Source organism: Erithacus rubecula (genome assembly GCF_903797595.1).
Source record: "Erithacus rubecula genome assembly, chromosome: 2".
In the NCBI taxonomy this organism is placed as follows: Eukaryota; Metazoa; Chordata; class Aves; order Passeriformes; family Muscicapidae; genus Erithacus; species Erithacus rubecula.
The window spans coordinates 19426323-19452848 of record NC_136685.1 but is presented as its reverse complement, the minus strand read 5'-3'; the positions used below and the strand labels follow the sequence as shown (position 1 = coordinate 19452848).

The 26526-nt window shown below is 40.0% G+C and overlaps 1 protein-coding gene and 1 long non-coding RNA gene across 3 annotated transcripts in view; both read right to left on the bottom strand.

The window, feature by feature from the left end:
* Positions 1-26526, bottom strand: part of DLGAP2 (DLG associated protein 2) — a 438256-nt gene that overhangs the window by 378978 nt on the left and 32752 nt on the right. The window lies entirely within an intron of this gene.
* Positions 11450-14900, bottom strand: LOC306811773. The gene is made up of 2 exons (XR_013776729.1): positions 14643-14900; positions 11450-11588 (listed from the first exon to the last, which is right to left on the bottom strand). It is a non-coding gene; the product is annotated as an uncharacterized lncRNA (long non-coding RNA).

Below are 26526 nucleotides of genomic sequence, written 5' to 3'. Positions count from 1 at the left end.
AGAGAAATAAATTAATTTCTAAAAAGTTAATTTCTGCTGGCATATTGAGCTAGATTCTGGCTTCAGAGAGAGAGCAGAACTGCATGCCCAGGGATGAGGGGGACATGAGGCAGGGCAGAATGCCCACAGTTTATGCCAGCAGAGAGAGGAGGTCAGAGCTCTCTTCTGAGCTCACCTCGAGTTAACCAACCACCAATTCCAACAGTAAACAGTTTTCTTAGATGTCTAAAAGTTAAACCAAGCTCTTTAGAGAGGACAGGTGAAGAATGGAGGGGTCAATAATCTCAGTGGGAGGCTAAGGACAGCAGGCCAGTGTAGGGACCCCATTGCCTATCTGAGCATCAAAATGTAAGAGGGAGAGTAAATTGTGAGAATTGGAGACTAGAGTCAGGAGAAATTTCAGCTGAAACATTTTACTCGGTGCCACAATAAAGCAGCAACTAGATCTGATGGCATCAAACACTCCCAGGACGAGCCCACATCAGAGTCCTCATGCAGTCAGCTACACTTTGATGGCTACAAAGATCATTTATCAAACTACTGATATAACCAACAACAATGTTTTTTCAAAAATTTCAAACTAAAAATCAAGTTTTTACTGAATTACCTTTGCCTAGTACTAAGGCTGTAATTTCTCCTTACAACATACCTGAATTTTTTCAGTCCCCCAGGACAGTGAAACTACTCTGCATGAATGATTCCTTCAAGTGAAAAATTATTATAGGCTTTGTAAGCATAAATGGAGTTTGGAAGTTATGTCTGACAAAGAGGATGCCCCTCATGAGAATGCCAAAGGAATTCATATGCAGTTTATGAAATGTGGGTGATGTTATAAAACTGTCATGCCACTGAAAGCCTTTATGTATGCGAAGTCTGCAATTTTTGGCAGTGTTTCTGTCATTTAGCTCCCAGTTCAGGGATGGTGAGCAAACTGTTACATGGAGAAGACACACCCAACAGTGAAACACTGGACAGGAAAGGACTAGGCATGACTTGTTAAAGCAGTTCCCTGCTTTTTAATTTAGAGAGAACTTTTGTGGCAGAGAAATTTCCCTGGATGGCTTCCAGATTTTGGTTGGTGACCATCTAAATAAAAACGACCAAGGCAGTGCTGGAAGCAGGGATCAGAACTACATGCCTTTGCTCCCAGAGGAGAGCTCTGAACAGACAGCAAAATCTCCTTATCTTCTTCTGGAGAGACGAATTTCAAAAGAAACACAGTGCAGAGTTTTTCTTCTCTAAAATGATCCATAAAAGTTACAAGATTTATTATGACTCATGTTTATCCCTCCAAGGCCTGAAAATTAGACTTCTTCAGCTGCCAGGGATAGAAACAACTTCAAACTAAGCTGGGGCTTAGATATACCCAGTGACTTCAGCTCCCAGAGACAGTCACCTGACTTAAAACCCTTTTGGGTCCAGACCCAAGAGTCTTAACTGCATTTGACTGGCTGCACTTACCCAACATCTTTCCTAAGTCAGCTGCTCCAAAGCTGGTCTTGTCCTTGTACCACACACAAAGATCATTCTTCTTTAGGCAGTTCTTGAATTTAATGTTAGATGTTGTAGTATATGAACTCATTTGCAGATAAATTCACAATATCTTATGAAATTCTAGTAATGGAATAACATTTTCCTCTTTGTACTTTGGCCTCTAGAAGTGCTATTTTTTTACTAAATTTAGTATAATAGTGTTAAAATAAATATACTTTCTCTCTTATTCTGTCATTATAGATTATCATTATGGCCTGGCCCTAATGTGCTATTTTCCACATGTTCAGGGATTTCCAGGACTCCCTCATGCTTTGAAACAAGTCATTACATATACAACAAAAGCACCATTCTTAGTCTAATCATGTATTGCTTTGCCTTTGCTTTTTCCTGAGGCTGCTTTGTTTTCTGGAACCTTACAATGTACTTACAATTATCTAATGTACCTGGTGCCTAATTATTTAAAAAATCCCATGCAAAATGGCAGCAGACAGCAATAGCACATGGTTAAAATCAGCCACCATAGAATTACATAATATTCTGTGCTAGAAGTGACCCACCAGAGTCACTTTTAAATTATTTTTTTTACTTTTTAAAAAATTTTTTATTAGTCAGATAGTTGTCTGGAAGAGGAAATGAGGAACAATTCTTTAAAACATCTTTAGCAATTCTTGGTGGTTCAGATCCAGTCTGATCCAAAGCACTGCTGGCAGCTGCACTATAAATGTGCATTATCCAGAGAGAACTGAGCAGAGAGAGCTCTGCTTTTCTTTCTTTCTTTCTTCTTTTCTCTCAAAAATTCACTGAAACTATTACAGAAGTTCTGATCCCATGCTCCAGATGGGAGAACACAGAGGAGCACATGAGAGCTCACTTGCTACTGGTGTGTTGTGTTCCTGTCCAACAAATACTAATGGTCTGGCCTAAGTACTCACTTGAAGGGACTGGGAAATGCTCCAAAATTCCCCAGTTCAAATGTGCCCAAAGAAGGTCTCTTGGCCATATTTACTTTTAGCATCCTTTGCAGTCCCTACTGACACACACCTCACACTGATTTCAAAGGGGCATTTTATGAATCCATCCACTTTCAATGGGAACACTTTCAACACTGACACTTTGAACACATTGACCTTGTGCTTTTCTAAGTGTAGCATCTTTAGCCCTTCCATTCCTGCATATTGGCTGGAAATAAGTACTTTGGTTACTTCTTTTTGATAGTGGCTTCTGCATTAACTCAACAGGATAAGTTACTCATGCAAGTCATGTGGAAAGGCTGCAGAGATAAAGCACTGAGAAGAAATGAATGGGGTGGATAGGAGGCTATTGTACAACAGCATTTCCAAATGCCATTAGGGACTCTGGAGGAGATACCTGGTCTAGGCAAGTAATGGGAATAAATTGTGCTGAAAATAAAAAACGCAGCAAAAAGCAAAGCTGAAATGCAAGACAGAGGGAGAGAAGCCACTGGGGAGGTGTTCATAGTGCAAGTTTCTGACTCACTCCAAGCTAGCTCAGGTGCCACCACCCTGATGGTCCCCACTTTGGAGACCAGCAGCAGCCAGTCTGCCTCTTCTCCTGGTACAGCACGAGCAATCCCTGACTTTCACAGCAAGCCACAAGTGGACAAGATCTGCCAGGAGGCATTGCACTCTGTCACAGCCAGCAAGAGTGCCTCAGAGCACGTGAAAACGTGGCAGGGAACTGTAAAACAATCAGTGGTTGAAGGAGAATGAGCAGATCGAGCAACAAAGCAAGATCTGTGGGTAGATCCAGTGTGTGTGGACAGGGCAGGGAAGCAATAGCTAATTCAGGAGCCTATCAGGAGACCACAGTCTCAAAAGAGTGCTGGCTTTGCTATATAAGCACAGCTCCAAGTCCTGATACTGGGTTTTGTCTTTCCTTAGTCTGATGTCTTACAAGTAAAGAGAGAAAAGATACTACAGGGAAAGGATCTGCTGCCCTCTAAAAACCACTACCAAGAGCCAACCACTACCAAATATACTCAATTTTCTCTTACACAAATGGCAGAAACAGTGGGATATACAGCTCTTCCAAAAGGTTGCTATTGTTGAGCCTTGCAGTACTCAGCATTAAACAGGTCTTGGGAGGTGAGATCTAGCTAAAATTACCTGCAGGGACTATTGATGTCTCTCCTACAGCAAAGTAAATGGCAGGATGAGAAAACATCGGCTGGAGAACAGAAGAGAGTGAATACTCAGAAGATTATTAAAACTCCACTGCCTACCATCCAGGAGAGGAACAAATCTTCAGAATTTTAAGTTTTGACCAAAAAAAAAAAAGGTTGAAATTTTTATTATCTGTGACACAAGTATGCCAAATGGTTTTCAAAAAATATCACTGACATGTTTTCTTATATCTACCACAATATGAATTATACTGGCCCATACTGACATACTTCTAGATATAGGTGGAGTGAGGGCTTGTCCATTACTAGGATAGACTACCTTGAATTTCTTTGCTGGGTTGGTCTACTGTGCTGCAATACCTTAAAAATAAATGAGAAACTGCTCATAATTTTTCTTTCTTAAAAAAAAGGTTACGAGAGGGACAGGGAAGGGGTGGGGGGGTGAAGCCTTAAGGGGTGATGAAGCAAGAGGTCTGACTCAAAACCTAGATTCAGTTTGTTTCCAGGGTAGATTAAAGGAAGTAAAGCACTTAGGTGTTTCAAAGGTAGTATTAATCATTCTCTAAAATTCTCCATAGTTCTATCTTCTAAAGAAATTGCATTGATAATAAGAGAAAACTGGTTTTGAAAGCAATCACCAGCTTGTGATTTGGGGAATTTGATAAGAAAGATATCTGTGTGAGTCAAAGGACTTAGTGCAGGGTAGCCAGCAACAGGGAAGATGAAGTCTTCCATTGGATTTAAACCTTCATCTTGGGTTTTGTGCCCTGCACCTGGTATTGCTTATAAGGAATGTAAGATAAATCAGATATGACATTTACCATGCTTTCATGCAACTTCCTATTACTTTTACTTAGATTACTTGCTGTAATGGTGGCTTTGTATAGACACTTCCTCTGAGGCAAGAGACACTTATGATTTGTAATGGGCCATGAGCGACACAGCTGCCTCTGCTGGCAGCAAAAGTCATTTTATTCCACAGGGACCAGAGGTGTGAGAGACGTGGCTGGGATATCTAGTGCACAGTTGAATCCCAAACTACCACTGGAAGGAACCCATGGGAAGAGGATGCTGTGAATTCCCTAGTAAGCAGATCATGGCTTGGTCACCCTGATCTAGGAGATTTCTGTGCCTACATTAAAGCACAAAAATGCTTGAGTAATTTAACAGTTCAAGAATGTCAGCTTGTCACTGCAAAGATGATATTTGCACATAAATACCTGCATTCATCCAAAAACTCAGGTTTTTGTGAGAGTGGCACAGATTTTTCTGTTGCTTGAGTTATTGCTGATATTAGTTAATGAGCCTCCTATATGCACCTTTGTTTTTCTTCCAAAGGCTGCAGGAACATTATTAATAAAACTGGAGCCTAAGACTTATCAGTGTGGAGGTGTTAAATTGTTTGAATTTCAATAAATATGGAAAACTTCATCTGTATTTGGTATTCCTCATTGTCCATGTAAAAAAATTTCAGTCATTCAATACGATAACAGAAAATATGGTATATCACAGTCAACTCTTTCTTTTTTTTTTTTTTTTAATTTTATTTTGCCTGATTTCTTCTTGAGGATCCGGATCATTAAATCAGGAGACTGCAAAATAAACTTCCTTTAATAAAATGTGTTATTATCCCGATTTGCAAAGAAATTTAAAGCAAATGAAATTTGAAGGCTCAAAAGCCAAGTAAAATCCAAACAGCAGAAGTATTTTAACAGGAAAAAAACAACATAATTTTTAAACAATCCTATGATTTTTGGAGGCTGACTCATGATTCTGTAATGTTTAAAGTTGGCAATACTGATACCCTGTGATTTAGATGACTAATCACAGACTGAAAAGCTAATAATCAAAGTAAGCAGTTTGTGAAGTACCCACAGACTAGAAAATATGTATCTCAACTACTCAGCAAAGGCTTATGTATAAATTGACAACAAAGAGAGTCAGTTTATATAACTGTTTCACAAAGAGAGAAAAGAGCTAATCAGTTAATCAGTTATTTTATTTGTATCACATAATGCTACCAGCTGCAGTACTGAGTGTGAAGAGGGAAGAGCATGAAATGGAGAGAATAACAGGGTAGCACTTCAGCACTGCATTCACAGGGAACAGGGAAGTGTGGATGGAATTCAGCAAGCAAAATGCAAGAGTAAAAACTGTCTGAAGTAAGACTGCAATTACACTGCACACCAGATGAGAACATACCTGGGGGAAGGAGGGAGGCAAGCACAAAAGGAAATCAGGAGAGAAGTGATCTTCTGGCAGTAAAGAGTTAAATCTGGGTTTAAAATGCAGTCCAAATGCAGTCCATGGGAGATTACTTTGGGGAAGACTAAAGAGAATGAACACAGAAGAAGAAACATCATTTTCAGACAGGTAGAGGCAACAGGGGTGACTCCTGGTTTCTTGGCGGGTTTTCTGATTAGATCAATTTTTTGTGCACAGTAGTTCTCAGCTGGGCTCTTTCCAATCTTTTATCTTATCTGAGGGTAAGCAGACAGCAGAAGGAGGTATATGTAGCACGTGCTTGGCACCAGTTATATTTCCTAACAAGAAGATGGATTTTTTTCTGAAACTCTGCTCATAGCAAAGTGATGTTGGCAGAAGCTAAAGCATCTACATGTATTGAAGCTGTTCAATCAGCCCAGTTCCCCTGAAATAAAAATGACAAGGAAGAATGATTTCTAATTTTAAGAAGCTAAAGAGGAACTGAAGAAATACATCTAATATGGTGGAACTCAATTTATGGACTTGCAAAGGCAGTAAACAAAACCATTTTGAAAAGAAACACTACACGTTTCTCTGAATTAGTATTTTTGTTGCTACTTCATTGCAAAATATAAAGAATGTGCAGCATTGGCCCACAAATTTGTATCCTCTTTATATAAAATTAATGTCTTCATTATATAAAATTTATATTCTCTTTATCTAAAATTCAATAGAGCTGTTAGTAGTTTCAGAAAATTTGCCTGCAAAGGCATATTTAATTACAAGTGAGCCAAATGGGAGTTTCACTTTCTTTTGAAGAACCTGTTTTAGGCAGGGTATTACATTAGAAGGATCTCTAATCTGATCCTGCATGGAAGCTCATATATCCCTGGGAAAAAGAAAAGATGGCACACACTGTTTGAAGATGAAGGTTCAATAAAAGCAAGCAAACTCAAGAAATTGGAATGAATGGAGAAAAATTATTCATCTGTATTAGGGCTTCCTATAACAGCTGTCACTGATTAGCCATCACTGTATCACCCAAGGTGCTGCAAAATTGGAGTGGATCCCAAAATTCAAAGGAAGATTGCAGTCTAAACAAGAAAGACAGAGGGATGTATTTCACAGCTGTCATCCAGATAGGAAAGATGTTCCATTCCTTGCTCCTTTCTGCAGCTCACATTTGGACACAGGGAGTGAAATGCAGGGATTCATTCATGAGCTGCATGTACAACGTTGAACATGTTGAATAATGTGCTGGGAAAGGCAGGGCGGGCATCAGCATAATTAATCCCTTCATGCAGGAAATGTAGGGGTCACTGAAGGGAGCAGTGTTGCAGGATACATGTCTCACATTCAGAGAGTATCTGTTTTGCTTTTACATTTATTTTTAATAAATGCCTTAACATTAGCTATGGCACTCTAACTGCAGGGAATCCTTGTCTGGTGACAACTTTCTGGCTCTGTTAACATAATTTCATAATTAATTGTAAGTGTGAGATTTACCCAATAATATAAACATTTTTATTGAAAGGCATGCAAGCACACAAAGGAAAAAATACTTACATAAATATACTGGGGAGGGTGACAGAAATGTCAGTGACAAAAAGTCCTAAAAATTCTTAATGGAGAAAAAAAATTGAGAAGTGTGCCTGGGGTACATCAGGCAGAACATCATCAGACAATGAAGGGAGAGGATTGTCCCACTCTGCTCTGTACTGGGGCTGTCTCACCTTGAAAACTGTGTGCAATTTTGGGGGCCACAATATAGGAAAGATACTGAGCTAAAGGAGGGTCACAAGAATGGGGAAGGGCCTTGAGTGGAACGAATATGAGGAGCTGTGGAGGTCACTTGGTCTGCTCATCCTGAAGAAGAGGAGATGGAGGGGAGACCTCACTGCAGTTACAACTGCTTGTGAGAAGAGGAGGGGCAGATCCTAATCTCTTCCCTGTGGTCACTAGTGACAGGACCCATGGAAATGGCATGAAGCTGAGTCAGGGGAGGTTTAGGCTGAATTCAGGGAAAAGTTTCACACCCAGAGGGTGTTTGGGCACTGGCACAGGCTCCCCAGGGAAGTGGTCACAGCACCAGCCTGACAGAGCTCAAGGAGCATTTGGACAAGACTCAGGCACATGATGTGCATTTTCAGGTGTCCTGTGTAAAGCCTGGATTTAGGCTTGAATATACTGATGAGTCCCTTCCAACTCAGCATATCCCATGATTCTTGATTCTAACAAATGTACATGAAGTGGACAAAAGTTGCTATAAAGGTTCATAAAGAGCAGCAACTCATCATGCAATATAGTGACAATAAACTGACTAAAAATCCCTGTGTATTTTCAAGGGTTGTTTTTAACATCTAGAGCATCTCAATGCATTTATTAAACTGAAAAAATAATCATACTCACACAAAACCTATAAAAATTAGACAGAAATAAATCTTGAATATTATGCCTGCATACATAGACTTTGTAGAGCACATCCTGTACATTCTATGTGTTCTTACTATTCATACCATTTGATATGTGTTTACAAGCCATGATATTGTTCCACCCAGCTCACCTCTCCCCAGATGCTTGTAAACTAACATACTGATCTAACAATAGACATTAAATATGATGGTTTGGGGAGCTGCCTTGGGGAACTCAAACATTTCTATTTCATTTCATGAACACTTTGCAAGCTCATATGCTTGTTTATGGTTTTTATTGCAACCTTGAATTGTTTGTCTTGCTTCAAGGAAAGGAGATACTGATATATGAGGGGCGTTTCACATGTGCTTCTTTCTTCTATTTTCCCTAAGAATAAAGTCTGATTCATGTACTAAAGGCTTTGCCAGGAGTCTGCCTGTCCATGGCTGAAACTCTCTCAGCCTCTGCAGAATGAAAAGGCAGCATGGGGAAAATGCAAAGGGATTGTGCACAAGCTGTTATGAGACAGTCTCAACACAGATCTGGAGGGAAAAAGGAACAGCACCCCTGAGCTCAGTCCTCCAGAGACACCTCAGCCTTGGCCTCTATATCCACAGGAGTCTTTGAGTGCTGCTAAGGGTCAGGCCAGAGCAACCAAGGGTTTGGACATAAGTCAGGGAGTTCTGGAAGATCAAGATCTCAGTGCTAGAGGGATGGTTATGAGAAGAGATCAGGACAGCAGGATGCCTCCACTAGAGTAACTGCAGTCCAACAATGCCTGATGCAGCGAGCTCTGGAGTCATCTTGCAGAGAAGAGGCTCCCAATAGTGCACTGAAACCCTACCAGAAACTCCTTTATCTCAGGGAACTGCTCTGCTCTTACGATCATTAGCTCATTGCAGCTGTGTACCTCTATCTCAACAATTTATTTCTTCCCTGAAAAACTGTAAAATGTGGATGCATAATGACAACAAAATCCAAAAATTGGCAGTGCTTTATACTTGAATTCTTGCATTTCAGCCTGTATGACATCCAACAAAAAACTACATCATATCCAGTAGCACGTCTGCCTCGTTTAATTCTCTACACTCACATCTCTGCTTGGTCTGCAGCTTCTCAGATGACCACTGAAGTCTCCATAAGTAAAATCCTTTGCTGAAGACCTGTTAGCCTATAACAGATCTGTAATTTTTGGTAGAGAAAGGGAAAACAGGCAGGTGTCTCACAGTGCTGCTTGGGCACATTTGATCTCTGAGAACTGCCAGGATATAACCCACAACTCCCCCACTGATGATGCTATTAGATTCCTGATGCACAACTAACAGACTGTTTAGAAGCAAGTGACTGTGCCCCCAAGGAAAACCTGAAGTCAGATAACCAGCAGTGCTGCAGAGCAGCAGCTCTGGGCCCAGGACTGTGATGCAAGCCCAGCTCATCACACAGCAGCAGAGAGCCTGGGGATGGGAGGGCTGTGGGTGGGAGCCTGTCAGCCAGACAGCAGGGACCCAATGCCACAGAGAGCTGCCAGAGAGGCTGGGAGTACCAAAAAGCCAAACCACCACAGCCATGAAGGTGCTGTACCTACAGTGGATGGGATTTGCATGACTCATATTCATGCTCTCCATAGGCAACAGAGAGAAGCAAGCACCCTGAGAGAGACATGCAGATGGGTTTCTATGGCAGACAGATGAGCCATCTCTGAAAGCCTGTTCTCTCCATTGACTGCAAAGGCTGACTATGCAGGATCCACAGCAGTACTGTGTGGCTCAAAAAAAATTTAAAATTATTTCACCACAGTTAGCTTGACTCTATTTTCCAAATATATGCCTCATCTAGGACTTCTACATATTCTGCATTTTGAAAACAAATTGTTTATTTCTGCTGGTTTAAATACTACAGTTACTCACTAGCCAGTTTTGCATTTTTCTTCTTTTATATTAGATGATAATAGGCATGAAAGATTTTTATTATAATATTTATAAGTATATTTACACACATTTATCTAGCCTACACATAAATGTGTGAATATGGATTTTTTAAAAATTTTGTTCTCAGCCTTCTCTCAAATATCCTTGCTATTTTAAAAAGCATTCATATGAATATTTACATTTGAAAGTGTGCTACTAGAGATTTACAGTATGCTTTCATATGCTGCATCTCAAATGCCTATAATGGTATACATCTTGTTTCAGTCAGTAGACTTGAGCATGGTCTGTTCCATATTTTGCCGGGTTCTTCTGAAACCTTTGAAAGATAAATCAATTACCAGTGATTTCAAGGGGCTTTGAACTGGACTTCCTATTATATTATTAAGACAAGTGGCCCAGTTTACTTCTATTTTAAAATTCTCCCTAAATGGGAGGGCACAGTAATAGCACTGTCACTGAGAAATGCCATACACCTCACCTGAAAAGACATGTTTGGAGAGATAAAACACACATTTGGAAAGAAAACCCTGTAATTGCTGTAAAAGTCACAGATACTGTGAGGTTGGAAGCAAGGAGTAGCAAATGTGGTGGCTGACCTCAGGCTTATTATCTGCTTCATCCTGCTATATCATCCACTTCTACCTAGGCTGATGTTCATATTTCAAGCTCTACACAGAGAACTGAGGCTAAATCCCTAAGTCCCTCACCAAAACTGATATTAATTTAACTTCAGTTAATTTTCAGCCATAGGTTCTTGCTGTGTTTTTGTTTGCAAGGTAGGAAATTGTGCTCCTGTCAGATCCTTTGCTCTGGATTTGTGTTCAGCGATCTGGGGACCTCCCCACCTCCCCTTCCACAGGGACAGACATCCCTGCTGGCATGCCCCTCACAGAGCTCTGTGCCTCTTCTGCTGTGGGTTGCTCCCCAGGACCCTCCCTCTGTGTCTGCTGGGAATGCCACCAGCACCCTGCAGCACTGTCTGCCACCTGCCATCAGGGACAAAGCTTCATCTCAGCTTCTGCCTCATACTCCTTGCCCATGTGCCTTCCATCTTCATTCTCAATTCATTATATTGCACTCGAATTAATAAAGCAAAATACTGAACAGAAACTATTTAGATAAGAATCCATACAATTTGTAGCATCTATGTGCCTTCCACACGCTTTACCAGCCATGTGTTAATTTAGACTACTGCCAAAGTACTGAGCAGCTTTCAGTCAATAACCAGTTTCTGCAGATCCCCTCCAGGAAAAGACATAGTCAAACCTGAAAATGAGACAGTTGTTTATTTCTCCTAACACAGTTGTAGGTTTTAATCAAAATACCCTGCGATACCACGCCAAATACTTCAGAGAAATAAAATTGCTTCTGTATCCAGAGTTGTTTCCATCAACCAATTTATAGTTCTGTCAAAGAAACACAACAGATTTATTTGACAAGTCTTCCTTGCCATCAAGCCATATTGACTGGCATTATTTAGGTTTGTTAACCTACCCTTTCTGTTGAATCTTCCAAGGTAGCTGTTCCAGTATTATAAGAGAAATCAGATTCACAGAAGAGGCGAGTGTGTAGGTGTTCTAGGTCTACCTTTTCTACCCTTGACATTTGAACTATATTATAGCCCTTCTTCAAGTTTCTGAAGTCTTAGCTCTCCAGGATTCAAACTACTGATACAGAAGACACTTCTGCTCTTTTCTCTGTAACTTTTTTTAGGGGGTATTACTCAGAACTGACGACCTGGAAAAGCTTGGAAGACTTCCATCACCCAAGGCAGGCTCACAGCTTTCACAGAGAGCTGTCTGCCTTTTCCAAGACAACAAGCAGTGCTCAGCCACTTCACAAAAAAGGAGAGCTGGGCTGGAGAAACAGGGAGTGCCCTGAAGAGTCAAGGTTGCTGTGCCCATTGTTGCTGCTCCTGTGCACATCTCCTCAACAGGGAATGCACACCTTTATTACCATTCTGCCATTTTCTTCTGAATACAGTCATAATTAGTGTAATTATTATGCAAAGAGACACATGAAATTACTACAGAACATGCATGCTTCCAGATGGTTTTCTCAAGGTGAAGTGCTGATTGTAATACAATTGCTACTACACCTCCTAAATAACCCTAAATTCAATGGGAGAAAATGAGGCAACTTAACTTGAGTTCTGGTAGGAGAAAATAAGGAGAAAGAACTCAGATTGTATCATAAGGACAGGAGGGAAGTCAAAGGATAATGTCTTGTCTTTTGTGTTTTAAATGCAGTATTTTGTCTGTCAGATTCATTCATTTGATACAAAGAAGAGCATTAGCATACACTTGCAAGATAAAATCAATTATGTATTATCTTAGAGTTGTACAATCTCATTCTCCACAAATGTCTTAATGTGACTTACATATAGCATAATTCTTATTCCAGATCTCTGAACAAAGTTAAATTTTACTGACAGCTCACTATACAAATTCCAATTTATGGGTTTTTTTCCAATTTATGGATATGGTTTTATCAGAGGGTATAACATTGTAAATACCATCTCTGCTTATAATAGAATATGAATTTTGAAATATAATTAAAATAAAGGAACAAGTTAAAACTCATGTGATTCAATTCATTACCTCACAGCACTTCTGCTTACAACACCCGCCTATATTTTATGTCAGTTTTTAAAAATAAATGAAAAAAGGCTTTGTTCCTCAAAAACTTGCAAACTGTGGCCAAGTTAGCCACATTTTAATTAGTTTCTTAATTTATCACCATTGTGAAATAAAATAAGGAAATAACTCTTGTTTGTGTGTTCCATTAAAATTTTTCTGTAGAGTTAAAGATTATTTTGTTAACATGGCACTCCAAATTTCAAGCAATCTATTTTTGTAAAAGCTAAAAATAATATAACACATTTTAGATTATCTTCATTTGCCAAGTTTTGGCAGAACTCACAAAAGTACAGCAGAATTTGCTGGAAAATTTCAGAGTTTACAATGCTTAGTTCATTTTCAAAGGGAAAAGTTCATTTCCATTTCCAAAAAGATTCTTTCAGAAACTCCGTGTTTGTTGGGTTTTTTCTGAATGCTTGAGGCATTTCAAGCAGTTGAATTTGAGCTTTTTCTTGAGTCTCCGAGCTGTCATCACGTTGTGTTTCAAGAGTGTTCTCACTAACAAGACACTATAAAGCATTTCATTCATTCCCTCTGAACAGACCAATTCCCATGAACTCCTTCTCGTGACATCTCTCAGAGGAAATGAGAATGGAAGAATATGTGCAAGCCAGTGGGGCAGTGAGCCTCCATGCAGCAGGCAGAAGGTAATGTGTGAACACTAATAGGCAAGCTCCTAACTGGACAAAACTCTGCTTTGAGAGCATGGATAGTTAAAGGTATAGTTAGTACCTTTCATTCGGTATGTCCAGGGTTTTACTTTTAAAAGGATCTGTTACCAGAAAGAAAAAATAAAATGGATCAACAATCACAGTCACTTAGTCTGTTGACAGACAGCTGAGTGGTGTATACAGAGATGAAATGTAAAATATTAGGCAGGAATGAGAGGTCAAATCACCTCTGAGAGCTGTGATGTCTTTAAAAAAAAAAAAGTGAATTCCTAAACAATTACTGTTTTCCAGAAGATTCTCAGTCGTGGTATTATATGAGGAAAGTATGTACAAATAAAATGTAGCACGTAAGCAATGATCAGAAGAGCATTAATTGTAAACAACTGCATAAAACAGTGCTCTCAAGTCTACTTGATATGTGAGTATCTGATGAGAAGAGACATGTTCCCATCAACCCCTCCAAGATGCAAAATAGATGAGTAATGCAAAAGAATCTGGCAGAGACTGATAGTCATAAAAACCACACAGCTTCTCATGAAGTCTGGACTGAAATGCCATGGTCCAAGATGAGGAGCCAGATTGTTATTGTGTGCAGCTTTGATCATGGACATTAGAAAGGCACTACCAAAAGGTCAATGTGCTCGAGCTCAGCTGCTTGCTGCCAGCCCTGTGGATAACAAGACATGTTTCCTCTTCTCTCTTCCCTGGTTTGGCTTCCAGATTCCTTGTCAGAGCCCCACCATGCTTGTGTCATGCTCTCTGCCTCTCTGCTCTTGTGTCCCTCAGTGAACAAGGACCAAGCACATGTTTAGAATAATTTCCCTAATAAACAACTCTATATTTTGCATAACCATAATATTATATAGTCACCATCCACTGAGTGCTATATGTTACACTGACAGACAAGGAGGCAAAATGGGACACATTTATGGGCCTAAGTGCTGCTAGATTCAACACTCATTTCTTTCTCCTCTGATTACCTACTGTAACCAGAAAAACTCCATAAGGAACTAGGAATGCATCTTCTCATGAAAACAATCACATAAAACGAGAATCCCGAGATCATTGCAGTGAGCAAGGGCATAGCCTTGGCTATGGAAATAACTGAGTGAGCAATGTGACCTGAAGCCCAGTTCCCTTAGGCACTCACTTTCAATTTCCTGGACTTCTCCAGCTGGAATCTTCTTCCTTATGTGGCTGCCTATGCTCTTTCTCACAAAATACACTGGAACATTTCAGAGACTGACAGGAGGTAAGGAAATGGGTTTTAAGTTGTTTCCATAGCTGCCTAGAGTCAAGCATCCAGCATCTGTCACTGAGGTGAATGCTCATTAACTTCTTGATCCCTCTTACTACAGCTCTTCTGTCTTCAATGGGCAATTGTTGGGTTTTTTCCTTTGGGTTATCTTTTTTTTGTTTTGTTTTGTTTTGTATTTTTACCTGAGAAAGACAAATACACAGAATGGGATAGTTTAAAATTAATTATTCTTGTAGTGCATATATAACTATTTCAGTGAGTATGGAGCACTAAGCATTCAGAACACAGGCAGTCTCCCTTCCTCAGAGAAATACCCCAAACAACTAGCTTTAGCTTTTTTTGTCTTCCCCATGAAGATTTAATTATTTTTGCAAAAGGAGGAATTCCAAAGGACTTCACTAAAAAGAATGAACCAGGACACTCAGACCAGTTTCTGGTAAACTACAAGACAGAAGACTGAGCCCCTTTCAACAGGAGAGGGAACTGAATACCTCTACATTTAGCTGGGAATGCTGCTGTTATTTTATAGCTAGAAATTGGGCTGCTCTCCAGCATGCTTGCTTTGTGCACAGTACTAGTGGGAAAGCAGTTTCGCAGAATGAACCCCACAGATAAATAATTGTATATCTTGTAAATTCTAGGATTTAGGCAGGAGATCACAGCTGCTGCAAAATAACTTCCTACTTCTATCACATCTCCTTGAGGTACAGAGCAATTTGAGCTTTAATAGAAAGGAACTGTCTTTGAAGAGCACAGCTGGAGCATGTTTTGTGAGGTTTGCTGCTCACAATACAATCAGAAGGAAGAGGGTAGTGCAGAAATCAAACCAAACAACCCCAGGAATCAAAATGACATAGCAGTTCTTCTTGTTTCCCCTGAGGGACATCTCTATTAGCACAAGGCTGAGTCCCTTCAGCAAATGAATTAAGGAACCAGGGCCTTCTGATTCCCATGAGATGTGCTCAGTGAGTTGGGGTTTTTGTATCATTGTTGGAGGGTTTTTTTAAACACTCACAAGAGTTTTTGCTAAGTCAGGGCTCAGAACAAGTACACTCCTTGCTTGATTTCATCTAAGTTCTGATGAAATAGCCTAATCTTTTCATCTGCTGTGCCTTGGTCTGCACACAAGCTAGCCAGCATTTCTACTGTGGTGTAACACAGTACGCTATAAAGGAAAACTAAGTGAAACCGATAGCAATCAAACTGTATTTTTACAAGTATTTCAGCATATATAGCAAACATAACTCAGAAAAAAAACAGACTATGAGGTATATTTATTCATACTCTAGGTTAAATCTACAATCGAAAATCCCACTCAGAGTGGGATTCAAATAATTTCTTTGTTTGAAGCTTAAGAAAATAGCATATAATCCACATGATACCATACACTCACTGACTGGATAATAGTTGGGGGGAAGACAGCTCGCATAGGAATAGATAAGAAGTAGTAGTAAATTCTGCAACAGATACATTAGCAAGAGGATACATACATTTATACAGATATATAAACATTTACAAAGTCTAGTAGCAGTAGCTATTTGGACTAACTAAATTACCCTAAATCCAAAAAACTTCAGGCTACCTAGGTAGAATTTAATGAGGCAAGGCTAGACTCTAGGGACATAGTTTAGTGATGAACTTGGCAGTGTTAGGTTAATGGTTGAACTCAATGATCTTAAAGGTCTTTAAATGATTCTATGATTCTATCTCTGCCATCTAATTCTGTCAAGTAAGCAACCAGGAACCCCAACATTTGAGTTAGATTATATTATTTGAGTACAGGATACAGCCTGACCATTTATGACAAAATCAGCAATGACTTTTTATTAAAACTTGATGGACACACAAATATATATGTACATTTATTTATTTATTTATTTTTAAGGCTATGTTTATTTTAAGTGTTCAAAATAAAATAGACATTTGAAATCTCTGGTCGTTCAGGCATTTTGTATTTGGTATCTGTTTAAGATCCTTTTTTTCTTTTACACGAAAGTGTAAATATCACAGTGATTTGGCATAGTACATGGGAGTGGTTACTTGTAAAAAAAGTGTAAGATTATAACAAGACAGTTTATCGAAACTTTACAGCATGACACAGATTGCAAAGCAGGGTCATTATCCAAGTGATGCACTGCTTTATAAAGCATCAGTAACAGTCAACAGAGAATCAATTAAACTCCTATATCACTGGAATTGCTCACTTCAAGCTATTTCAACCGCATTAAAGCAGTGTCAGTATCAGTGGGCTCTAGTAGCAGCCTATGACAAGCTTTGTTTCAGAGTGTTGCAGTAAATATAGATTAATAACTGTAAGAGAAGATTTGAGACTTAGAAGGAAAAAAGACTGGCTGTAGCCCACCATCAGACACATGCATTCCTGGCTTTGCAATGGAAAGCTCTTGACCACCATAAAGACAAAATATGCTGACTACAACAGGTAAGTAACAGCAAGGCAAGTCTGAAGCAACATTACCTCTCTGCTCTTTTGTGCCATCCATCCATAACTTCTACTTTTGCAGGGCATTTTTACTCTTCCAATGGCTGATGCAGGGCAATGGAATATCCATATCCACATCCATATCCGTATACATATATCATATCCATATCCATATCCATATCCATGCTCTCCTCCACACAACCAGCAGAGAGAATAACAAAAAGCACAGCAAAGCCCTTGTGCAGCTCTGGGAACATTCGTGCAAGCCAAAGTGCTGCATGGTCAGATCTGAGAAATCAATTAGGGCCCATTTCCTGGCATAAGAGTTCATGAAGAAGGGCTGGTGTTTGGCTTCTGTCCCTGATGGAAGGCCTAGCCCCAGGATCAGTTCACAGGACTTGACTACATTTTCTTGAGCTGCTGAACATGAAACACATGCAAAGCTTTCAGCAGGCTGCAGAGAAGCAGAGCCAGTGTCTCTTGCCTTGTCCAGGTCACTCCCACCCCCTCACTGTGTGTCCTACAGTGCTGGCTGAGGTCAGATCCCTGTGCTGGTTTGCCCCATTCTCACTGCCACCCGTGCTGCAGCAACAGAAGCATTTCACCTGTGCACTGAGCAAGACACCAGCTAAGATCACCTGTCACATCTCATTAAAACTGCCCAAGCCCTGGCACTTGGCTCATGCCTTGCTGAGAGTGTCCATGACCCTCAGGTCCCAACACCAGGTGCCCAAAAACCCCAGCAGGCCTCCAGCTCCCTTGTCTGACACATCCAGCTCCACCACATATCCTGCACCAGCCCTGGGGAGATGTAATGGGCACCCTCATGCATCTTTAGAGCAATCAGAAGGCATTAGCAGCTGGGATGAGCCATTTGTGTTTAAGAACCCTTGTGCTGACCTGACCCTGCCCTGAATTCACCCACTGGAATAATTTAAATATCCTGCCAGGCACCCAAAGAATCCTGAAGCAAGGGGTATTTCATTATCTATTATCTATATAGGATTAACCTACTCACCGTAGGCAGAGCCTTCACCCTGCACCTCCCCAACCTGCCACCTGCAAGTTTGTGTTGATGCTTCCTTATTTCCTTGTTTCCTTGTTTCTATGTGAGGAGAAAGAGGTTTCCTAGCTTACCTTTTTCCTATTACTTTTAGATCTTTCTCAGCTCCTTCTTTCCCATTCTGAATCATTCCAGTCTGTTTAACCTTTCAAAAGTTATTCCAGACCTTTCTCTGTCCTTCTTTCTCTTTGTTGTGGTTTGCCCACTTCTGCTATTTGGTTTTTTTTAACCAGCTTAAGAAAAATAAAAACATCTGCTTGGTTTTCATCAGTGATATATTAGCAGCAGCCTTTATTTGAGTAACTGCAAGCTTGATTGCTATTTATTATTTTTAAAAGGAATGGGTGACTAATGGGTTTAGTCCTCTCTATAATTTGGATCCGTGGTGAATTTCTGTGTGACAGGATTAGAACAAAACAGAAGTAAATATAGGGATCTGTCACTGAAGTTTATGGCAGGCACACCAAAGAGAAAAGATTCCTTGTATCAGCCATCAGGATAAATAACATCCATGTCCATAGTCCTGGAAACAACTTGCTCTTGCCTGAAATTTAGACTATCACAGTCCAACTGCCTAACCAAAATCAGACACATATCCATGCTCCACTTCAAATGACAGTGGAGTTACCAACTCTTGTGGAGCTTTGCTACAAGCTTTTACTCCTCTGGTCAGAAAAAGCTATAATATGACTGTGGAAGACAACATATGAGCAGTGTAACATGAAGGTATGATGAAGAAAAAGCACTTTAACTGCATCATGTCATAAACTATGTGAGATTGACCATGCCAGAGATGTCATTTTTCTTCAAGATACTTCAATTTTTGAGAAAAACCCATAGTGGTTTTTCCCTACAGTGCCTTTACCTCAGGACGGTTTGTGTCAATCAGTTACTCTGCAGCAAAAACACGTTTTTCAAGCCAAAACTGCATGCAGTAGTTAAGGATAAAGAGCAGATATGAAGACAGCAATCAGCTCCTTTTTGGTGTTTGCTGAGCAGTCAAGCCTGCCTGGCAGTTGGACACAAGGCAATTATTGATGTGCAAACAGCACTTTGCACTCAGTTCTAATTTATATATTTAAATAGAAAACCCATATTCTGCTAAATCTGTTATGTGCACACCCTTTCCCTGCAGCAAAAATTTACTCTTGCAAAGTAAATTTACCTGATCATAATACAAAGGCTCCATATCATGTTTGCCAAAAGCAAATACAATGCACTGTCCATGTCCCCAGTTTTACTTGGTACTTTTTTTTCTAAAGAAACACAATGTTACTAAATTTTCCTGGGTTCTTTTGGTTTTTTAAAATTTTTTCTGAGGCTGGAGTTATTCCAGCAGCAGTTTATACCCCCCTCTTCCCCCACATCAATTTTCTTTTCTCAACCTTAGGAGTATCCTAGCAAAGGTGATAATATCCATGGAGAGATTCCCTGAAGCTTGGTCTGCCATGATATACAGTGACACACAGAGAAGGTTCAGAACCACTGGCCTGAGTTCTTAAATGGTTTAGGGGCATGGTGAGGATGGAAGGCCTATGAGAAGCTTAAGTTCTGCTTAAGCCCTCACAAAGCACAGACTGGACCCTGAGCCTCCAAACACACAGGCTTCTTACTTTGTGTGGCTCTTGCAGTTAGCAGTGAGTTCTGGGCATCAGGATAACTGCATGCATTCATATCATGCTAGATAGTTTGTCAAGTAAGTTACTAGATAGCTGTGAAGTATCTAATGTTGAAAATAATTACAAGCTGAAAGATAAAACAGCGCAAAATATCATTCAAAGGCCACATATTCACAAATAGTGAACTGAAAGCATGACTTTTGAGGTCATTGTATATTTGCAGTTGGTCTACTGCAGAGAAACCGCAGCATCTGGTAGTTACATACTTAGGCATCTAAGAAAAGAGCATTGAAAATACTATCATTTTTATCCAGGTCAGTAAGAATGGCTACAAAAGAATATTATAAAAAACCCCAATGGCATAAAGAAGATGGCTTTCAAGATTACAGCTACCTTATATTCAAATAAATGTATTTAAATGACTGGTCTTGGAAAAGGTCATGGTCTTTATGAATCATTCACAATGTATTTCTTATTAGATTACTCTGCAAGGGATAACGTGTATCTTCCTCCTTATAAGGAAGGAAGATATATTTGCATCTCAGGCTCAGCTTGTGAATGCAAAGCTGTAAATGAATTTAATCTGGTAATTTAATTCTTTAAATCACTGCAAAGGGAAGTAGCCCACTCATACTAATGGCAATAGTCTACATACAAAGCAGACCAGCAGCTGAGAGCCATTAAAACTAATACTAAAAATAATGCAGTATTTCTAAATTAGTGAATCTACAATATTAAGAAAACAATAAACTTCACCCAATCTGCAGAATGTATCTGAAAAATATGGATGTGGATTAATTTCGTTTGGTATATTCAAGTTTCTTTCCATGAAACTCCTGGTTTGCCACCTTAACTCCTCCAGGAACACCTCTGATATCAAAATGTATTCTAAAAGTATATGTAGTAAATAATTTAAACTGCATTTTTTACTGCATGCATCACATTTTCACTTTTGCTATTAATTTTTCACCATTGTATGATCCTTATGTGTCATCAGAAAACAAAGTCAACACCTAGAAAGCAGATGGCTTAAACAGGATTTGAAAATGATGCTGTGATAATTTGTCTTCTATATTTTCAGACATACTTATATGTTCACAAACAGAAACTGCATAAATATTGATGAACAAAAAATGACACTCAAAGAAAATGGAAAACATAGAGCTGCACAAGATCTACTGTATGTTTATGATATTTATATTTATTTATTTATTTACAGCCAATGTATTTTATAATCCACTTCATCATCAGATACCATAATCCAAAATTTCCTATTTACAGCACCATTAATTAATTACTAAGAAAAAAAAATAATGCTTAGTTCACTTGAAGCATTTTTTGAATTACAGTAACACACTGATTCTTTCAATGTAATAAAACTAAATCTAATCCCAACAGCAGATGAACACCTAAAATGGACTTAGTGCTCAAAATGGCTCATTTTATTTCTTGAAATGTGAGTTCAGGGCAAAAAAAAAAAAAAAAAAAAAAACAACTTACAGTAGAAAATTATTATAAATTTGTAGAATTGTTCAGTCCATAAAAAAAAAAAAAAAAAAAAAAACAACAACAACAACAAAAAAACCCAAAAAAAAAAACAACTGCAAAAGCTCAAAGAAATGTAGGTAACTAAACAAACATCTCCCTTTCCCCATACCCCCATCCCCTGGTACAATTTTTCCTACTAGGATGTCCTGGTTTTGGCTGAGATAAAGTTAATTTTCTTCCTAGTTGCTGGTACAGTGGTGTGTTTTGAGAACAATGTTGATACAACACTGATGTTTAGTTATTGCTAGCAGTGCTCACGCTAAGTCACAGACTCTCCAGTGGCCCAGGCTTTGCAGTGGGCAGTGAAAGGTCAGGAGCAGGCACAGCCCGGCGAGCTGCCCTGCACGGGCCGAGGCGCTGCTCCAGCGCGGGGAACACAATCCTGGATATGAACGGGGAGCTGCCGACACCCGCCCAGTGTGGGCTGGGCACCGGTCAGTGGGTGACGAGGAATCGCACTGGGAATCACTTATTTCTCCGTTCTCTCCTTTGTATTGCAATTATTATCATTATTATCATCATTGCTATTTTTGTTGGTATTATCATTAGTATGAGCCGTATAACTATTACACATTATTTTGCTTCAGATATTATGCTGTCCTTATCTCAGACCCCGATCTTCACTTTTCCCCTTCCCCATTTTCCTGCAGCCGGGCCGGGCCGGGCCCGCTCCCGCTCCGCCGCCAGGGGGCAGCAGCGCCCCGCGCCGGCGGCCCCGCCCCGCCCCGCCGGGAGCGTGAGGCGGTTTCGGGAGCGGCTGTGGGGAGCGGGGTCGCTGCCTGGCGCTCAGCAGCCGCCTTTGGCTCACCGCTCACCTCTGCCCAGCCGGGAGGGTTTCGCCACCGCGGCCACGACCCACGGCAGCGATGGACGTGGTCACAGGCCTGCGTGGCAGAGGGCGAAGAAGGAGAACTGAGGGAGGTTTGGGCTGTGCCCCTGCCTGGGAGCAACAAGCAGGGTTGATCTCCCCGCTGAGTCCTGGATGTCACGGTGTGTGCCTTCAGCCTTTTGTCTTCTCCAGACAACAGCGGTGGGAAAGTATGGTAAAAATGCAAAAGAGCACCCCCCCCCTTAATTAAAAAAAAAAAAAAAATTTCTTGCAGTGTGCACGTAAAGCAAAAATAAAACCATGGCTCCAAGAAGCTTTTAATTTAATTAAGCGTAGAAATGTTGCACGTAACAAGAAACCCAGGGGCACATGCAGCATGTTAACAACCATCCTATGGAAAAGCTTCTTCATATATTTGACCTTGCCATCATAGACTGGGAATGTTTATTAACAATCCCTTTTCTCTTTACAAGACACAAATAAAAGACAATAAAGAGACAATATAATTGAATCTTTTAGTCATTCATTCACAAGGTAGGATGGACGTATATGGGAATGGACCGAAAAAAGGTCTGAGCTTGTTTGGGAAAATCAGCATAGCAATATAGGATAACCAGCATAGCAATATAGGAAATCAGAAGTCGAGTAGAAGATGCAACATATTAATATGCTGATTCCTCTATACAACCCAACAAATAAAAATTCATGAATAAAGGATAAAAGGTGCATCTTTTGGGAAGGATGTTTAACGTGTTTGGAAATTCTTAAACAGAAACCCACATGATAAAACTATGTATATAATACATTCACAGAGAATCTGAGATATCTGAAATGATGCAGCCCCACAGAGCTGACCCATGGACACAGCAAGGCCTCACATCCCACAGACATCTGAGAAATAAGCTGCCATTGACAGCATTCAAGGAATTTCACACTTTGGCTTTATTCTACAGTACTTAAGCAATGCAGTACTTCTACTCCAAGTCATGGTCCAGACAGTCCAAATCACCAACATCCAATATCCAGCAGTTAGACTTCCTAAACCATGTTGAAAGAAATTTGAGATACCTAAGGGTAGGTGCCACATAAGCCAGCATATTAGAGCAAATAGTTGAAGATTATGGAAATGGCTGAATTTTATTTTTTTTTTAGGTTTTTTGTTTTTTTTGTTGTTCTTTTTTTCCCTGGAATTCAAAAACTTTTGAGAAAAAAAGTGTGAAGGAACTTACTTTAACTTGGGGATTGAAGCACTAATCCATGAATCCCAGAGCTGCATAGGAAATACTTTTCTTTCTTTCAAAAACTGGAAATGTCTCTTTAAAGAAATGCTCAGAGAAATTCTACTTGGTAGTGGCAAGATGTGGATTCCAGGGAATTAATTTTCCCTGTAAATAAGGCCATTTCACTACAGGAACAGGTGGAGCCTTACCAACAGAAACTCTTAAAACTTAGTGAGATTCGTACATCTGTCTCCTGCCTACAGTGCTCGGAAGATTTTGCTCTTTACATATATCCTTTGTAGGCAGAGCTACCCAAAGGACAGAGCTGCCTTGTAAATCTGTACTTCCATTTACTGGGAGCACTCTCCAAATGCAGAGCAGTGCTGAACGCAGGGTGCACCAGTACTGAATTGTCATCAGTATCTTAGAAAACTTGAATCCCACCTCAGTCTTGTCTGCCTTGATTTTGCTGGGATAGCATTCCCTCAGCTCACAGTGCTGGCAGGACTATCAGTAGCATGAGGTCTGGATGATGTTCAAGTATTAGTTGAACACCCTTTAAGAATGTACAGAAAAAACTCAGAAGCTTGTGCAAATAAGTAGACTGAGTTGTCTTCTCAACCACACAGCCCCAAAGGCAAATATAACCACTGAAGATTGGGAACCAGTCACTCTTGAGGTAAGGGCACAATGAGGGATGGGGGGGGGTATTATATATATTTATATAACATTACAATAAATGTGTGTTTATGTTCATTTTTCCCAAAAATACTGCATCAGAACAGGTTTCAGGCTACTCCAGGCAAGAGCTCTGGATATGCAACAATGATAGCATTGTTCTACTCTTAAGAGCAGCACACAACAATGTACACACATCCAAAACCACTCATGTTAGGCACTTAAATCCCAGACAGGCTCTTTGGTTTGATTTATAGTAGAAGTAGGGCTCTTTACTTTAGCAAAAAGAAATGAAATTAAATTAAATGAAATCAAATCAAAACAAGTTAATTCCTATTTGGAAATCAGTAAAATACTCTTTTCCATACCCTTTAAAAATTAAATGTTAGTTTGACTCACCTGTCAGCACTCAACACTGAATTTCAGCTGATCTTCTCTCAGCCTAATAAACACTGGAGCTCAGTTTGTATGATGTTGGAGAATGCAACACCACTTTAATCTATCCATGGTGGTCTACATTCTTGATTAATGTGTATTTATTTCCCCACTGCTTTGCTCTGTTGGTTCACAGAGAAATGGCACCAGCTTACCTGAGCTACCAGGATTAAAGGATAAACTGACAATTCAGGTTTCTCAGAATTTTGCCTCAAAGTGACAAAAATCAAACGCGCATAGCAAAGGATTTGATGCCTAACAGCAATGTTCTACCCCAAAGAGTAGAAAATCATAAAAGCAGCATTAACCAGCTGTGCTGCCCACAGACCCATGTATACCAGCAGTGGGGAAAGAAGCCCAAGGCAAGCTCAGAAGTACTGAAACTACAGCTTTGAAACTGGAGGATAATCCAGAAGTGAGGAGAGCACAGCCTGTCTCACACTTGCAACACTGAGTGCAGACACCCATGGAGTTGAAAACAAGAATAGGTGTGACCCCTCTATCAGGTGGCAGCAGCCAGCCCCCCACCTAAATACCCCTCCTCCCAGGTCCTGCGTGACTTCTCTGCTGGGCTGAAATACCAAGTTTTAGGTCAAATCACTGCAGAAATTGCACCTAAGTGTACAGAAAGTGGGTCTGAAAGGGTGGTGGAGAAGAGGTCAGAGGCTCATTTAGCACCTGTCTGCTCCTGGGTTGCAGCATCTCATCTCTGCTCTGGTCTCTTAGGCAGCATTTCACACTCTCCTCAGACAGCTTCTGTGCAAAGGAGTGAGAAAACCCAGCCTCGGGCAGCCACAATTCCAAACCACAGCCAGCCCTGCTTTTTCTGCAGCCTCCCTCAGAAAGGGGAGTGCAGGACAATAACAGTTTTTCCTGCTGCCCATGTACTGGCAGGAATGTCTCCTACCTGTGGAAGCCTTTTTTTTTTCTTTTACCTCTGTCCCACCACTGGGACAGTGCTGGAGATGTGCTTGGAGCATGAGGAGCAATACTAGCAAAAATAGTAATTCCCCGCAAAATTTTAAAATGCTCTTGTTTATATCATTGTTTATATCATTATTTATTGTTTTAAATAATAAATTGGATTTGTTTTGATAGGATTGGATTAACTGGGTTAGTTTATTTAAACTGGATTTATTTTGTGGGACTTCCCAACTCGTTCTGACCCTCAGCTGAGACCAATCACCAATTTCAGGCATGAAGGGAAAATAAAGGCAAGATGATGCCTTCTGTGAATGCTTCAGTATTCAGAACAGGACCAAATAACACATGGATAATAACAATAGCAGGATGATAGTTTTGCTTCAAAGTAAGACTTCAGAATAAAATAAAGACAGAAAAGATGTAATCATACCATAAGAGAAGTTAATATTTTCAAATCCAGAGCAAAAGGAGGTCCCTGCCATATGTATCTAAATCTTGCAAAGGTCTAAAATGTAGGTCACATCTATTTAGGACACTGAGCATCCCCTTTGGCTAGTTCTACATGGCTTCACACTGAGGTACTTGAAGAGCTGTTTGGTTCACCATGCTACTTAGCATCCTGTTCTGAAATGCTATTCTCTCACCCCGGGTATATATATAAAGTTTCTATGGGCTTCTTCTCAGGACTGAAGACTCAACTTTTGGGAGGCACTGCAGTGCTGGAAATGGGAGTGTGCACATCATTCAAAGATATTTCCCTGAAGTCTCTCAGTGCTTCATTGGTAATGGTGACTTAAAAGTGAGTGTTATGTGTATAAAAGCATATAAAAGTATATAAAAGTATATAAAGCTAATTTACCTTATCTGAATAGCACACAGTTCCTGAAATGTAGAATCTTGCCAGTTTTACCTTGACTTTAAATTTATCAATATTTGGGTCAAAATCTAGGAAAATCCAAGATTATAAAGAAGGATTTCTCATAGACATGTGCACAGCCAGTTCTTCATCCTGGACTTTCT